General features: G+C 47.9%; 1 protein-coding gene across 5 annotated transcripts in view; it reads right to left on the bottom strand.

The window, feature by feature from the left end:
• Window positions 1-16,516, bottom strand: part of MAN1A2 (mannosidase alpha class 1A member 2) — a 306,596-nt gene that overhangs the window by 153,634 nt on the left and 136,446 nt on the right. The gene's annotated exons all lie outside the window — the stretch shown is intronic.

A 16,516-nucleotide genomic window follows, 5' to 3' on the forward strand; every position in this document is an offset into this window, starting at 1 on the left:
ATTAAAGCATTTTTGTGTTTCTTGTCCCAAATTAGATTAAGGTGATTTTTTAAAGACATATTCAATCTTTTTTTACCCCCTCCTTTCTGGAATCACTTCAGAGGAGAGACAAGGTTTGGGTGTCTGTGATTGTGTGTATAAGCCCCACAGTGGGGAATCAAGGGTTAACAAGCAATTCTAAGCCCCAAAGGCACCTGCTGGGCACGCTAACAATGGAAGCAGAGCTCAAAAGGGAGCCGCTCAGTTCAGTCACAGCTACTAGGGCATGGGAGCAGTCCTACACTAGTGGCTTCTGTACAGAGGCTGCAGAAGCTTCACAGCACCTGGACCAGAGCCCATGTCTGAGCCACTGAAGGCCCCCGTGGAGACTGGGAACAGGGGACCACGACTGATGGAAAAGAGCTTCCAGATCACAGTTAGAGAGAACCCCCCTTTTCTGAGTCTATAAGCAGACCCTGCTGTGACTTAAGTTGGTAGAGGCCAGGGCAGGAAGCAACCCATGAAGCAGGCTTTGTGGTGCCCGTTCCCAGGCTGCCTATCTGACTGACTATCACAGGGCCCTGGGTTGGAACTTGCTGCACCAAGGAGGGCCTAGTGTAACAGTCTGCATACCTATGCTCACCCTTTTTTCAAGACTAAGATAAACTTTGTACAAACTGTGCCTTGTAAGGTATCATTTGAAAACCCGTGATTTACTGATCATTATTGTCCTGGTAAAATAAGTGTGGCAACATTGTATGTAAAGTTATAAGATTTTACTGTATAACATTACGGAGACATATTCCAAGTTTAGAAAAGCAGGCACAAACTGGTTCTTCGAAGACAAAAGGCAAACTGACACCTCAGACGGGTGTCAACAAAATCAGATAGAATATCACCTGGTTAAACAGCCATTCTTTGGCAGGAAAAAGGGTATGAGCAAGAAATTTACATCTTGGCAAAGAAGCAGCTGGAAGTTCCCATCTCCCCAGATTTTGTCTTCTGAACCCCAGCTGGAGATGATTTTCAAAGAAGAGAAAAAGGATAAAAATGAAGAACAGAGGCCCCAAATCATCTCTCATGGCATCTCTACTCATGACATCAACAACACCTGAAGGACAAGAAAATTACCACTGAATTGCGGGGGAGATCGTAGCTGAAAGAACTGCAGCCAGTAAGATTGCTAAAGCATGTTGTGAGATAAACTTTTGCTTTGAATTCACTTAGCTTGTTAAGTTAGGTATTAGTTGTGTTTTGCCTTTTATTTCTTTGTAATCAATTCTGACTTTTATGCCTTATTACTTGTAATCACTTAAAATCTATCTATCTTTCTGTAATTAATAAACTTGTTTTATCTAAACCAGTGTGTTTGGGACACTTCATTTGCGATAACAGGATTTGTACATATTGTTTTCTATTAAAAAATGACAGACTTTATATGAGCTTGTGTTGTCCAGGAGAGGGCTGGGCAGTACAAGATGCACATTTCTGGGGGTAAGTCTGGGACTGGGAGTTTGCTGGTGTTGCCCTGCAATGTAATTCATGAGTGGCTGGCTATAGCACTCAGACAGTGTAGCTGGGAGTGATTTACATGCTTGAGGCTATGTGTGAACAGACCCGGAGTGGTTGCTTTCACAACGAAGCAGTGACAGAGGCAGCCCACGTTAGTGAACTGAGTAAATACAAGTGTCCATCAGTCTACATTGTACTCTGGGGAATGTCACACCCAGGTTCCCCTACCACCAGCCACAGACCCTCACCACTGGGAGACACAGCTGGACTCAGACAAAGACTCCCCAACAATGTCTTAATTGTGCATTTCTCAACTTCATATTTCTGGATTTCTTTCAAGCATAGCTATAACTCTGAATTTCCTGGGTTTGTAGTACTTGATTTTGGGATAATCACAATATCCCTGTAATTTTTTTCTACCCTAAATTACTGATGCATAATTACAAACTTAACTCCATGTTAATTTTTTTGTCTCGGAATAAAAATTAGATACAACAATCTTTAATAACTTAATTACAACTCTAAACCTCTGACTGCGAGAAGCTGGGACTGGATGACAGGGGATGGACCACTTGATAAATTGTCCTGTTCTGTTCACTGCCTCTGAAGCATCTGGCACTGGCTACTGATAGAACACAGGATACTGGGCTAGATGGACCATTGGTCTGATCCACTATGGCCATGCTTGTGGTCTTATGTAAACTAATTTCTTCAAATATAACTTATGTACAAAATTTAAATGAATTTTAATTATATGTAGAAAGTTTGAAATGTTTGTTATTTCTTTGTTAAGACCTTTCAAGACAAAAAAGGCTAAAACAGTTGCTAAATATTTTAAAGGACCAGTTTTTAATTAATTTAAACTGAAATTAATTAATGGATTTACTTGTAATTCTCATAAAATTCATTCAGTATTCAAAGAATAAGTACTGTAAGTTTGGAAAGGATGTACTGTATTTTTCATACAAAATAAAGGTTGAATCCCTGCCAGAAGTGCGTAGTAGAATTCAGCCTTAACTATGATGTCACAACCAATGCCTCACTAATACTGTGATAGCTATTGCAACCTCATGCATTATATTTCGGGATGATTGGATTAACTTTATGAATGCTATATGTCACATTGTAGGCTAAGGATTGTGTTCTACTCCATGGGGTGCATTACTGCAGCTCCTCCAGGACTTAAAAACAGTGGTGGGTAATTACTGTCGTCCCTGGGACTCAAGAGAACTGCTAACCCCTGGGATAAATTGCATATTTGGTTATTGACCAAATAATTAATGACTAGCACAATACATATATACTAGGGGGCAAAATTAGGGTTATACAGGCAACCTTTACTCTGACATTTCCTAATGTATAAGTTATTGACTATGAAACCTAAATAACGTTGTCTCAGAGTAGATTTTGTATATTGTACTTCGCACTATACTGCAGTTTTCCTTTCAATGTAACTTTGAAAACCTTAAGTTTACTTTTATTAATCTATTCATCTTTTCTCATTCTTCCGCACAAGTAAGCTTCTGTTTCACCCCAATCTAGGGACTTCCTCCCTATTTTAGATAAAAAGAACAGGAGGACTTGTGGCACCTTAGAGACTAACAAATTTATTTGAGCATAAGCTTTCGTGAGCTACAGCTCACTTCATCGGATGCTCAAATAAATGTGTTAGTCTATAAGGTGCCACAAGTACTCCTTTTCTTTTTGTGGATACAGACTAACATGGCTGCTACTCTGAAACCTATTTTAGATGTTTGAAAACTAATCCCATGTTGTAAATCAACACCTCTTCCTTAAGGAACACTGTGGGTTAAATATTTTTAAAAGGTTGAGGACAAAAATCAATATTTTGGAGCAATATCTCTGTTCTGTTGTGCTTCCAGAGAGAGCAAAGTGAGTGGAAAACACAAGTCCACTGCTGGGGATTCTCTTGACTAGGGGAGACCACAACAGGTGTAGAGCTCCTACACTTCCCCCTCAGTAGTCTCTGACACACAGGAATGTTGGGGCTGGAGGCAAATATATAAGGGTCATGGGGCGGGAGGTCATGAAGGGGCCCCCAAATTATTCTACACTGCACAGGGGCTCAGACAGAGAATCAGGGAGCAGTAACTGGCTGTCTCAGCTTCTCTTCTTCTCTCCTAGACTGTTCTGCCTGGCTATAGGGAAAGGGGAGCAGAGCCATTCTTTATTAGGTGCTCCCCTGGGCTCAGGCAGTCTCAGTTGAGCACCTATTCTGTTCTCCTTGGGTCTCCCACAGCCTAATAGGGAAACAGGTAATGGTGCAAGCAGAATTACTCTCCTCCCTTTCTTGTGATTATTCACCTCATGGCCAACAGGGAAGCTGCAGTAGGGAAGGAACAGCAGCTGCTCAGAGCTCTCCAAGCTAACACTGCAACTGCTTCAGGGGCTTGTAGGGTAGGGTTGTGAACATTCTAATTGCAGAAACACGAACACCTTGCCCTGCCCCTGCCCCACCACACCCTCGCCCCTTCTCTGAGGCCCCATCCCCGCTCACTCCATTCCCCTCACCCTCCCTCACTCGCTCATTTTCACCAGGCTGGGGCAGAGGGTTGGGTGCGGACTCTGGGGTGGTGATGTGGATGAGGGGTTTGGAGTGCAGGAGGGTGCTCTGGGCTGAGGCAGGGGTTTGGGGTGTAGGAAGGGATACAAGCTCTGGGCTGGGGCTGCAGGCTTCTGGGTGGGGCAAGAAATAAGGGGTTCAGGGTGCAGGAGGAGGCTCTGGGCTGGGGCAGGCAGTTGGGGTGCAGGAGACAGTGAGGGCTCAAGCTGGGGTGCGGGCTCTGGATGAGGGGTTTGGGATGCAGGAAAGGGCGCCGGGCTGGGGCTGAGGGATTCGGAGTGTGGGAGGGGGCTCCAGGCTGGGGAAGGAGGTTGGGGTGCGGGAAGGGGCTCGGGTCTGGGGCATCAGGTGTGGGCTCCGGGAGGGAGTTTGGCTGTGGGAGGGGGCTCAGGGCAATGGATTGGGGGTGCAGGAAGGGGTCTGGGGTGCAGGCTCTGGGTGGCGCTGACCTCAGGCAGCTCTCAGGAAGTGGTGACGTGTCCCTCTAGCTCCTAGAAAGAGAAGGGCAGTCAGGGGTTCTGCACACTGTCCCCACACCTGCAGGTGCTGCCCCACAACTCCCATTGGCCATGGTTCCCACCCAATGGGAGCCGCGGAGCTGGCACCTGGGACAGGGGCAGTGCACGGAGCCCCCATGGCCATCCCTTCGCCGAGGAGCAGAACATGCCGGCTGCTTCCCAGGAGCCACGTGGAGCCAGGCATGGAGCCTGCCAGCCCCGCTGCATCATCAACTGGACTTTTAACGGCCCAGTCAGCAGTGCTGACTGGAGCCACCAGGGTCCCTTTTCTACAGGATGTTCTGGTCAAAAACTGGACACCTGGCAACCCTATTGCAGGTAAACCAGTGGCATACATCTAGGGAGACAGTTATACCTTCTCTATAGGAAGAGGGCTAATTCAAACAAAGTGACTGAAACAATACTTTAACTCAAAAACACAGCACTATAACTGTACAGCCACTAATGACTCTTTCAAAATTAGGCCTAATTATTAGGTCTTTAAAATACCAACATTTCAACAGGGTTATTCAATAAAACCTAATCTGCATAGACTGAGAAAGGTTTCACGAGTCTGGCTTTCCCAGAGATCCAAGCATAAAGTCTCTCTCTGACCTCTCTGAAAGAATAAACTTTAAACTCCTCTATTTACAGGAACAGGACCCTTAGTATGAAACAGGCAGAGGATTATAGCCCCAATTAAAAAATTCACAACATGAAAATTGAAACAATTCTCCACCTCAATTTCCTTTTCCATCTCTAACAAAGCTTTGGCAATAAAGCTGCCAATATTGAAAACCCTTTTCTTATAAAATCTCTTAATGGTTCACAATGAACAAGATAATGTTTAAGAAAATGGATTGAAGAATGAATTTTAATTCCAATCTGCAAATAAGTGGCTCAAAATAAGTCAATGAAAATAGGCAGTATATATAAAACTGCCACATATGATTTCAGCAGAGCTATAAAATGCAATGAATAAACGCTTAAACCACAATGAGAAAATTAATTGCCTTCAACATTTTAGACCAATTTTAAAAAGCAGATAAAAAAAAGAAAGGCTACTTACTTTACAGAAACTGGAGTCCTTTGAGATGTGTAGTCCCTATGTGTATTCTGCTCAAGGTATGCATATGCTTCAGTCACCTGACCGCAGAAGATTTTTCATTAGCAATGTCTGTTGGTCTGTGCCTGCACCGCCTCATGCTCCAACCCAAGGGCATAAGGGATGTCACAGACTGACTGCCTTTCCAGTTCCTTCTCTACCACCAATCATCTTAGGAAAGGATCCAAATCAGAGGGGAAGGAGGGTACGTAATAGAATACACATAGGCATCACACATCTTGAATAACTCATTACTATAAACCTTTCTTTCTTCTTGAGTGACAGTCCCAATATATATTCCACTCAAGGTGACTCACAAGCAATACCCAGTGAGGAGAAGGGTGCAAGAAACTGTGCTGTACCACACAATGCAGAACTGCTGTGCCAAAGGATACATCTGCAGAAGAAGCTTGTAACATCATGTAATGTCTGGTAAAGGTATGCCCTGACGCCCATGTTGCTGCTCTACAGAGCTCCAGAAGGGGAACACCTTGAAGAGAAGCCACTGAATTACCCAGGTCTCTGGTCAAGTGAGCACTCACACCTTGAGAGGGAGGTGTCTAGTTCAGCTCAAAGCACAGCAGGATGCAACCTGAAACCCATTTAGAAAGTCTCTATGAGGGGACTGCTTCTCCTTTCATCAGTTCACCAACAAAAACAAAGAAACCCAGGGATTTCCTGAAGGGTTTTGGCCTTTGCAGCTAGAAAACTAAGGCTTGATAGAGATTTAGAGAACAGAGTCCCTGTCTTCTCTGGAGTAGTGAGGTTTTGGGTAGAAAACTGGTAGGTGTATGACCTGATTAAAGTGGAGTTCAGAGGGAACCTCTGGAATAAATTTGGGGTGTAACCTCAAAGAAATCTTATCCTTATGGAAGGCAGTGTAGGGAAGGTCCGTGATAAGGGTCCCACGCTCACCTACACTTCTGGTGGAGGTGATTGCAGTCAGGACAGACACCTTCAAAAACAGATGAAGAACACACTAGGAGGTTAAGAGTTTGAATGGAGGATTCATGAGCACTGACAATACTATATGGAGATCCCGAATTGGCATTGTTTTTAGTCCTGGAGTTAAAGTTCTGGAAAGGTCTTTCAGAAACATCACAGTTGTATGGTGGGTAAAGACCAAACAGTTTTCCACTGGAAGATGAAAGGCATTAATCACAGCCAAATGCACACGCAGTGAGCTGACAGACATAAGGTGTTAGAAAAAGGCAGTAGTCTGAAATGGTCTGGAAGTATCTGACGATGTTGGCACGAGATCAAGAATCTCTTCCATTTTGCAGCATAACGTTTTCTCACAGAGCTTCTCCTGTTATTGAGGATGGATTATACTGGCTCTGAACAAGACCTCTCTCTGGGTTCACCATCCATCCAAATACCAAGCTGTTAAATGGAAGGATGCTGGTTTGGAATGGGTGGTCTTGCCATTGTTCTGAGTCGGCAGGATTGGAAATGGCTAGATGCATATGCAGAGACATGAAGCCACCTAAAGCAGGGGTCTCAAACTTGCAGGCCGCTGGAACCTCCCCAATGTGGCCTGCGGGGCTCCAGCAGTTTGGGGACTGGGTCTCTCCCTTGGGCTCAGCTGCCGCCCCTGGGCACTCTCCCCCCCATGCGATTTACCATGGCCCGGGGCCCGGCAGCGCAGCAGAGCTGAGCAGCATCTGCCTGCTCGCTCGACGTGTCTGCCAGCCCCTCCCTGCGGCCCCGGGGTGGGGTGGGGCTGTGCCTCCACATGCTGCCCCCACCCTGAGCACCTCTGCCACCAATGGGAAGCTGGAGAGGTGGTGCCCGGGGGCAGCAGCGCGCGGAGGCCCCCCAGCCCGCCTTTAAGACCCAAGTGCCACACCCCCAACCCCCTCCCAGAGCCTGCACCCCTCCCCACACCCCCCAGCCCCTAAACTCCCTCCCAGAGCCTGCATCCCTCCCCACACACCCCAAGCCCCAAACTCCCTCCCAGAGGCTGCAATCCCACCCCCTCCTCCAGCCCAGAGCCTGCAACCTGCACCCAAACTCCAGCCCAGAGCCTGCACCCCAGACCCCCTTCCCCACCCAAACTCCCTCCCAGAGCCCAACCTCTCACCCCTTCTGCATCCAAACTCCCTCCTAGAGACTGTACCCCAATCCCCTATCCCAGACCTCCTCCCCCACCCAAACTCCCTCCCAGAGCCTTAGGCAGGTGGGGGGTGGAGTTTTTTGGGGGGCGGTTCTTGGCGGCATTAGTGACACGATTGGCCTGCTGGGAGGATTTAAGGACTGGCACTGGCCCTAAGGTAAATTGAGTTTGAGACCCCTGACCTAAAGGATACTGGTAGACAAAAACTGCCTTGGCCACCAGGGCACTATTAGCATTACTGATACTTTGAACTGCTTGATTTTCCTCAGGACTTGAGATAAGAGTGGAATGGTTGGGAAAGTATTATTAGTGGTTCTGATCACTATACTAAGAATGCATCCCATTTGAAATTGTGTCCTCAAGCTGCTTCAGAGCAGTAGGCCAGGCATTTGAAAGAGGCTGAGTAGGGAAAGGACCACGAACTGTACCTCCTGATATGACGATCCACGTGAGCAGCTAGTTGTCGAGGCAGAGAAATACTGGGGTGTCCTAGTGATGCTGTCATACCAGCTATGAGAGTATCTTGTTAATTAAGTATAGACTTCAAAAGGCATTATAATTTTATTTTATATGTAACTGTTTCCAAAACCTACTTGATATAATTTAAATCTCTGTACTTTGTTAAATAAATTTATGTTTGATTTCACTATAAACATACGTAAGTGCTCTGAGTTAAGCGGAGCAGTGATCTGAGATGGTACAAGTAAGCTGGGTGAACGGATTTTTGGAAGCAGCGAATCTCTGAATACTGTGAGTGTTCAGTGGACCTGGAGCTCCAGGGACACATTCACAGGGCTTGAGGGCGGGAGTGCCAAGGAGACCATGTGGAACTTGAGTTTCTTTATGAACCTGTTGAGTTCTCGCAGATCCAGGATATGCCTGAGGCCACCTTTGTCTTTTGGTATTAGGAAATACCAGGAATAGAAGCCTGTGCTCCAGAGCAACCTCCTCCACTGCCCCTAGTGACAGTAGCAACTGCACCACCTGGATGCTCGTGAGAAGAGTCCCCTGAAGAGGGACGGGGAAAAGGGGAGGAAGGGCAGGAGGGTACAGAATTGGATGGAGTATCCCCTCTCTATCATGTGGAGCACCCAGCGATCCGAAGTGATATGGGACCATGCACGGTAGAAAGGGGATAGTCAGGAGGAAAAGGTAAGGCAGGGTAGATCCAGTCTCTGATTTGGTGCGCCGTCCTCAACTGCACCTTCAAAAGGCCGGTTTAGGGCCAGAGGGTGGCTTGGGTTGGGCCAGAACCCTGGCCTGAAGATGGGTGTTGCCTCCTCCTGCCACTCCCGTTCCTCCTCCGAGAACCAACCTGTCGGTTCTGCAAATGGAATCTCAGAGGAGGTTGCGGTCGGAAGTGTCTCTGCTGTGTTACAGGAGTGTGCAGGCCCAATGACTTGAGGGTGACTTGTGAGTCTTTCAGGCTGTGCAGCCTCTTGTCTGTCTTTTCAGAAAAAAGAGTCTCACCTTCAAATAGGAGGTCCTGAATAGTTTGCTGGACCTCGTAAGGGAGCCCTGAGAGTTGGAGCCAGGAGTTGGGAGTCCAAAGGGAAGAGCGCTGTAAATTTGGCCATTGCCGCACAGGTGTGTATGAGTACCTGCTGACAATGGCCTGTTGATTCAAGATATGGAGCTGCAGACCCCCTGTAGAATAGACCTTTCTCCCAACAAGGTTTAGACGCTTAGCCTCCCTGTTTTTTGGGGATGGCCCTTAGAAGCCCTGTGTCACGCTGGTGAGCAGCATCCACAACAAGAGAGTCAGGGGGTGGGTGGGAGTATAAATGAAATAACGCCTCTCATTCCGCTTGGCAGTGGGTGGCAAGGAACCTGGGGTCTGCCACGGGGTCTTGGTGGTGCCCACAATGGTTTTAATAAGTGGAAGGGCAATACGGGAAGGTCCTGAGGGTGCGAGGATGTCCACCATGGGATCAGCCTCCTCGACTACCTCCTCAGCTTAATGCCCAGACCCTGAGTGGCCCTGTGCAGCAACCGCTGAAGCACCCTGTTGTCCTCAAGTGCCGGGGCTATGGCTATACCCACCAATGCTTCATCCGGTGACGAAGAGGAGGAAGCGTTTATGAGAGGATGCTCCGTGCCAGCCACGCCCAGGGGGTCCCAAGACTCTCGGGGCAGTGTTGGTGCTAGTAGTGTGTCAGATGGTGGAGGAGCTGCAGATGCCGGACCAAGTATCAGCGCTGCAATCAGTACGATGGAAGGAACCGTCGAAGAAGCCGGTGCCGATCCACTCGCAGGCACCAACGAAGTCGATGTCGATGTAGACAGCAGTGCCAGCGTGGAAGACGGGCGCGAGGACACTGCCAAGGGCAGTGCCGAGCACGGTGCTGGAGTCGATGATGGTGCTGCTGTCAGAGGCATTGGCATGTGGGCAGGCGCTGAGGTCAGATGTGTAGCCGATGGCGGGACAAAGGTGGCTGAGGCCACAAAAGATGTCGCGGAGCAGCAACCTCGGATTCCTCCCTGTCCTTGCTGAAAGTGTCATATCCTGATGGCTCCCCCCCTCAAGGGGTCTCCTGGGGAAGGCAGATCAGCATTGTATATTGCTAATGCTGTTGCAAGCATTGCAGGATATTTTTGGAAGGGTCAAAGGTGTGAGTGAGTGTGGATTGGAAGATTCTTTTGCACGCTGCAAGAGGCCAAAGGGGGAAGAAGAAAGAGAGCAGAGATTGGGTTAACTCAACACTGTAGCTAGCAAGCTCAGTACAACGATAAGACGCTGGCCCCAGGCCAAGGACGCTGCTCACAGCTGAGACTTGGCTGACAGCTGAGAAAGACGGGGGCGTGAATGTGCCCGAGCATCCGTGAGAAAGAAAAACCCAACTGCACAGACCTGCAAGGCAGCAAGGCCAGGAAAGAAGAAAACAAGTTCTAAGACTGCAGAGATTGAAAACACCGGCAAGACGGCAAGAGGGGGAGCCGAGCCTTGCGTCCCTGGAAGCCGGGTATTTTGAGAAAGCTGAAGACACCATGGAAAGCCGGTTTGGACTGGCACAGAGGGCTACAGGAGCAGAAGTCCCTGAACGAAGCACCCCCACCCCAAGGAGCCCGGGACTTAAAACCCTCCTGAGAGCTGGAGCAATTTGGAGATGATAGTGGATCCTCGGATGACCTGGGCCCAGGACAGAACTGCCATCCACACTTCCCCCTCTTCTGCTTACGTTACACCCAGGTTTGGCCAGCCTCGGGTAGAGCGTGTGTATGAAAGTGGGTTAGGGCTTGAGGCCCTAAAGCTTGCTTCCTTCCTCTGAGTGACATGGGGAGCACCCATCACTCTCCGCTGTTATTTTATTATTTTATCAATAAAGATTTAAAATTTAGACACTTGGTGTGTTACGTCATCTCCTCCCTTAATGATCCTGTGGCCTCAGACTGATCACCTGACGCTTCAGGCAGATTGGTAACAGAAATCTGTCACAAAAGGCCCCAGGGGTCCAGTAGGGCCACTGAGGTGGGTTCTGCCACTGCAGAGGCCACGCCTGGGGCTCCCTCCTGTCTCTCCCGGACCTCGAGCTGTGGCTCCTGCTTCTCCTGGGGCGATAGAAGTTGGACTCTGACTCTGAGGTCTCCGAGACAGAAGACCATCGAGGAGCCAAGCCTCGGTGCCTTCAGTGTCGAGAGCTCGGGGAGAGGGTAGGCTCTCTGTCCAAGTGAGCTGGCACCAAGTGACATGGAGAGGGGGAGTGCCTCAACATGATAGCCAGCTTCCCCCTTGACTGCACCAGGGGCCAGAGGGGGTCTGCCAGCACTGAAGGTTCTTCCCTCTTGGGGGACGAGAACGGTGCCGTAAGGTGCAGGAGATCCTAAGGGGCTTGGTATGCTTCCAGCATCAAAGGGAGCTGTAGCTGCTGTGTAGGGACCAGCAACCAACTGCCTCACTTGGGCAGGAGTCAACACGGCCCCAACAGAGGATCTGGAGCTGTGGCCCACCTGGGGTCCCACATCTCTGGATTTAGCCGGAGGAGAGCAACTGTCCGGCTTCTTTTTCTTCTGATGCACCAGTGAGTGAGATCGGTGCCTGCTTTCAGCCAGGCCTCGTGAGGTGCCATGTCAGTGCCAAGCATCTCAGGCCGATTCCTTTCTTGGCACTGAGCTTGACGATGGTGTCGGGGGGCTCCTCATCAAGGATGAAGCATTAGGAGCTGGGTCCCAAGCCTGGGTCAGAGTGGGGGTGTAGGGCTGCTTCCATGAGGATCACCTTAAGCCGCTGTTCCCTTTCTTTAAGAGTTCTAGGGCAGAACTCACGGCAGATCTTACAGTGATGCTTTTGGTGGCTCTCCCCTATGCACCGTAAACACGATGAGTATGGATCGCTCTTTGGCATGCCCTTCACGCAGGCCACACAGTTTTTAAACCCTGGGGACCATGGCATACCACGGCTCCAGGGAGACGGGATGCCAGGGGGAACCCCCAATAACTCTACTAAGAGCTCTAATACTAAGAAGACACTAAGGTAACTATATACAATGACTACAGAACGTGCTTGCTAAGCAAGGGCTAAGGGAAGTTTCAGCCAACCATCACTGGCGGTGAGAAGGAACTGAAGGGGTAGCGAGTCAGAAGAGCTCATTGAGTGCCATGAAGGCAGGACTCCAGGGGGCGCCCAGGCCGGCCCGACAGATGCTGCTAAGGGAAAAATCTCTCGGCCATCGTGCACGTGTGCGTGCACACACCTGATTGGAATGGACATGAACAAACACTCGAAGACTAACTTACTTTCCTACAAAGGTACAAAAATTCTGAAGCCAAGAAGTCCAGTTTTCTATGAATCAGAAGTTAAATTGAGGATAGTAGAACTTTCTATAGTCACTAGTTTGGACCTCACTTGATTATTGTGCAAAAGTGGAATGCATTCCAGAGGCAAAAAAAATCACTGAATACTGCTTCAGCTACAGAGATAGAAGACATACCCTCAAAATGATCTGGAAACCCAGGACACACCATACCTACACCATTTCAGAAGAAAGGTACATTCCACCATAGCGGGCCTTTAACTCAGCACTACATGAGGTGCCAGACCGAATAACCCAGGTATGCATACTGCCAATCAAACCTGCTACCCCCACTGACTGCTCAGTTCACTCAGAAAAATTGGCACTTTTATACCTGCTATCAAGAAGTCAAATTATCAAGCCACAGAATAGCTCTGGGAAGACTGAGCACATCCAAAACTAGCCTCTCCTATCAGGCATAGATGGGTCTTGGAGGACAGACTAATCACACCAGTTATGTGTGAAATACCATCTGCTCCCTAATCAATCCTTCAGCTAATCAAATGCTTGTGTGCTAAGACCAGATTCTCACCACCCTGCAAATATTTGGCCAGCAGAATGTGAATGATCATAGGCCTCACACCCAGGCCTGCCACCCAGCAGCTCACCTGGACTAGAGGAAAAGGGGACCAGCAAAAGGTCTAGATCGCAAAGGGCCCTGCCCACAAAGTTCCTGACTGGGAGAGCGTCCAGCCATACAATTGGCTGGGACACTCAACTTAAACCAGAAGGAGACAGCAAGCTGTCTAAGCAACTAGGTGAATCCTTGATCAGCTACTACTATGGTCACTGCCTATTTGCCTGACTCCCGAACCCTGTCTCCCAGCCCGTTCCTGTCCTTAACCCAGACCGCCATCTGTTCCAGTTTTCCTGCCTTGTTCCAGGTCCCTGCTCCTATGCCATACTCCAACGCTGACTTAGGCTTTGACCCCTGGCTTGACGCCTGACTCTGACCCCAGCTGTGGTTCCAGGCTACTGACTAACCATTAAGTCTGACCAGACATGCCCCAGTCCCTTCACAGCCTGCCTTGCAGTGAGATGTGCGGGTGTGGCACAGACAAGGAACAGTGCGATAACATTGTGATGCTGCCAAACAGGCTGCCAGCTCAAACAAGGCAGCAGGCTAATTCACTCACATGCTAATAGAAACCAAAGAAATGTTAAAAGGTCATAGTGTGCGTAACGATGCCGGTTCTGGTGGGACACAACTGAGAGTGCCAATTCAGGACAAACTGCTTAAAGCAGGGCAGTTACAGCCTAAGGCTAGGGTTTTTCCACCTCTAAGGCAAACCAAACCAGCCAAACAGAGCAGACTTTGGTCTCACCCCACTGGCTAACCACAAGTCACACAAGCAATTCCCTTAGACACTCCAGTATCTCCACCAGTGCCACTCGTTATGGGGATGAATGGTTATAAAAACCAATACCCCAGTAAAAGAAAAAAGGTTCTCTCAATCCCAAAGGACCAAGCCCCAGACCCAGATCAATATACAAAGCAGATCTTACCCAGAAATCACGCTGTTGCCAATCCTTTACAATTTAAAATCTAAAGGTTTATTCTTAAAAGGAAAAAAATATAGATGAGAGCAAGAATTGGTTAAATGGAATCAATTACATACAGTAATGGCAAAGTTCTTGGTTCAGGATTGCAGCAGCGATAGAATAAACTGCAGGTTCAAAACAAGTCTCTGGAGTACATCCACAGCTGGGATGGGTCTTTCAGTCCTTGGCTCAAAGCTTCAGTGTAGCAAAGTTCCTCCAGAGGTATGAAGCAGGATTGAAGACAAGATGGAGGAGCTGCAGCAGCTTTTTATATTCTCTTGCCGTGTGGTTTCTCTTTCTTTGTCCCAAGGACAAGCTGTCCATCACATGGCATGGAAAAGACTCAGAGTTCTGTCCATAGGCATGTCCCTGCATACCTTGCTGAGTCACAACGCATGTCTGCCTTCTCTCAATGGGTCAATTGTATAGCTGATGGTCCTTAATGGGCCATCAAGCAGGCTAGGCAGAACTGACACCAACTTGTCTGGGGTGTCACCCAGAAGCATAGCATAAGTTTGAAATACAGACAGTATAGAGCCAATATTCATAACTTCAACTACAAAAATGATACACACATATAGACAGCATAATCATAATCAGCAAACCTTAACCTTGTCTTAGACACCTCATTTGACCCCCTTTATATAAGATTTGGTGCCACTACAGGACCTTGGTTGCAACGATGATCTATACAGTCCCAAATTATGTCAATAACGTCACAGTGTGTTCAAGCCAATTCACTTGTTAGAATAGAAGAAAAGGGGATGGTATCACATTACGTGTACATGGCATCTGCCTCATAATTACATTTGCCCTAAAGGCTTGAAAACTAGTGAAATGCTCATATTATTGTTAGGTTTCAGAGTAACAGCCGTGTTAGTCTGTATTCGCAAAAAGAAAAGGAGTACTTGTGGCACCTTAGAGACTAACCAATTTATTTGAGCATGAGCTTTCGTGAGCTACAGCTCACTTCATCGGATGCATACTGTGGAAACTGCAGAAGACATTATATACACAGAGACCATGAAACAATACCTCCTCCCACTCCACTCTCCTGCTGGTAATAGCTTATCTAAAGTGATCATCAAGTTGGGCCATTTCCAGCACAAATCCAGGTTTTCTCACCCTCCGCCCCCCCCACACAAACTCACTCTCCTGCTGGTAATAGCCTATCCAAAGTGACGACTCTCCTTACAACATGCATGAAAATCAAGGTGGGCCATTTCCAGCACAAATACAGGTTTTCTCACCCCCCGCTCCTTTTTTCCAAAAAACACACACACACAAACTCACTCTCCTGCTGGTAATAGCTTATCCAAAGTGACCACTCTCCCTACAATGTGCATGATAATCAAGGTGGGCCATTTCCAGCACAAATCCAGGTTTTCTCACCCCCCCTCCCCAAAACACACACACAAACTCACTTTCCTGCTGGCAATAGCTCATCCAAACTGACCACTCTCCCCACAATGTGCATGACAATCAAGGTGGGCCATTTCCAGCATAAATCCAAGTTTAACCAGAACGTCTGGAGTGGGGGGGGGGGGGTAGGAAACAACAAGGGGAAATAGGCTACCTTGCATAATGACTTAGCCACTCCCAGTCTCTATTTAAGCCTAAATTAATAGTATCCAATTTGCAAATGAATTTGAAGTTTTTTTTGTTGTAAGATAGCGACCTTCATGTCTTTGATTGCGTGACCAGAGAGATTGAAGTGTTCTCCGACTGCTTTATGAATGTTATAATTCTTGACGTCTGATTTGTGTCCATTTATTCTTTTACGTAGAGACTGTCCAGTTTGACCAATGTACACTTCAATCTCTCTGGTCACGCAATCAAAGACATGAAGGTCGCTATCTTACAACAAAAAAACTTCAAATCCAGACTCCAGCGAGAAACTGCTGAATTGGAATTCATTTGCAAATTGGATACTATTAATTTAGGCTTAAATAGAGACTGGGAGTGGCTAAGTCATTATGCAAGGTAGCCTATTTCCCCTTGTTTTTTCCTACCCCCCCCCCCCACTCCAGACGTTCTGGTTAAACTTGGATTTATGCTGGAAATGGCCCACCTTGATTGTCATGCACATTGTGGGGAGAGTGGTCAGTTTGGATGAGCTATTGCCAGCAGGAGAGTGAGTTTGTGTGTGTTGGGGGGAGGGGAGGTGAGAAAACCTGGATTTGTGCTGGAAATGGCCCACCTTGATTATCATGCACATTGTAGGGAGAGTGGTCACTTTGCATGAGCTATTACCGGCAGGAGAGTGAGTTTGTGTGTGTATGGGGGTGGGGGGGGGGGAGAAAACCTGGATTTGTGCTGGAAATGGCCCACCTTGATTATCATGCACATTGTAGGGAGAGTGGTCACTTTGGATAAGCTATTACCAGCAGG

Source organism: Chelonia mydas, chromosome 1 (genome assembly GCF_015237465.2).
Source record: "Chelonia mydas isolate rCheMyd1 chromosome 1, rCheMyd1.pri.v2, whole genome shotgun sequence".
In the NCBI taxonomy this organism is placed as follows: domain Eukaryota; kingdom Metazoa; phylum Chordata; order Testudines; family Cheloniidae; genus Chelonia; species Chelonia mydas.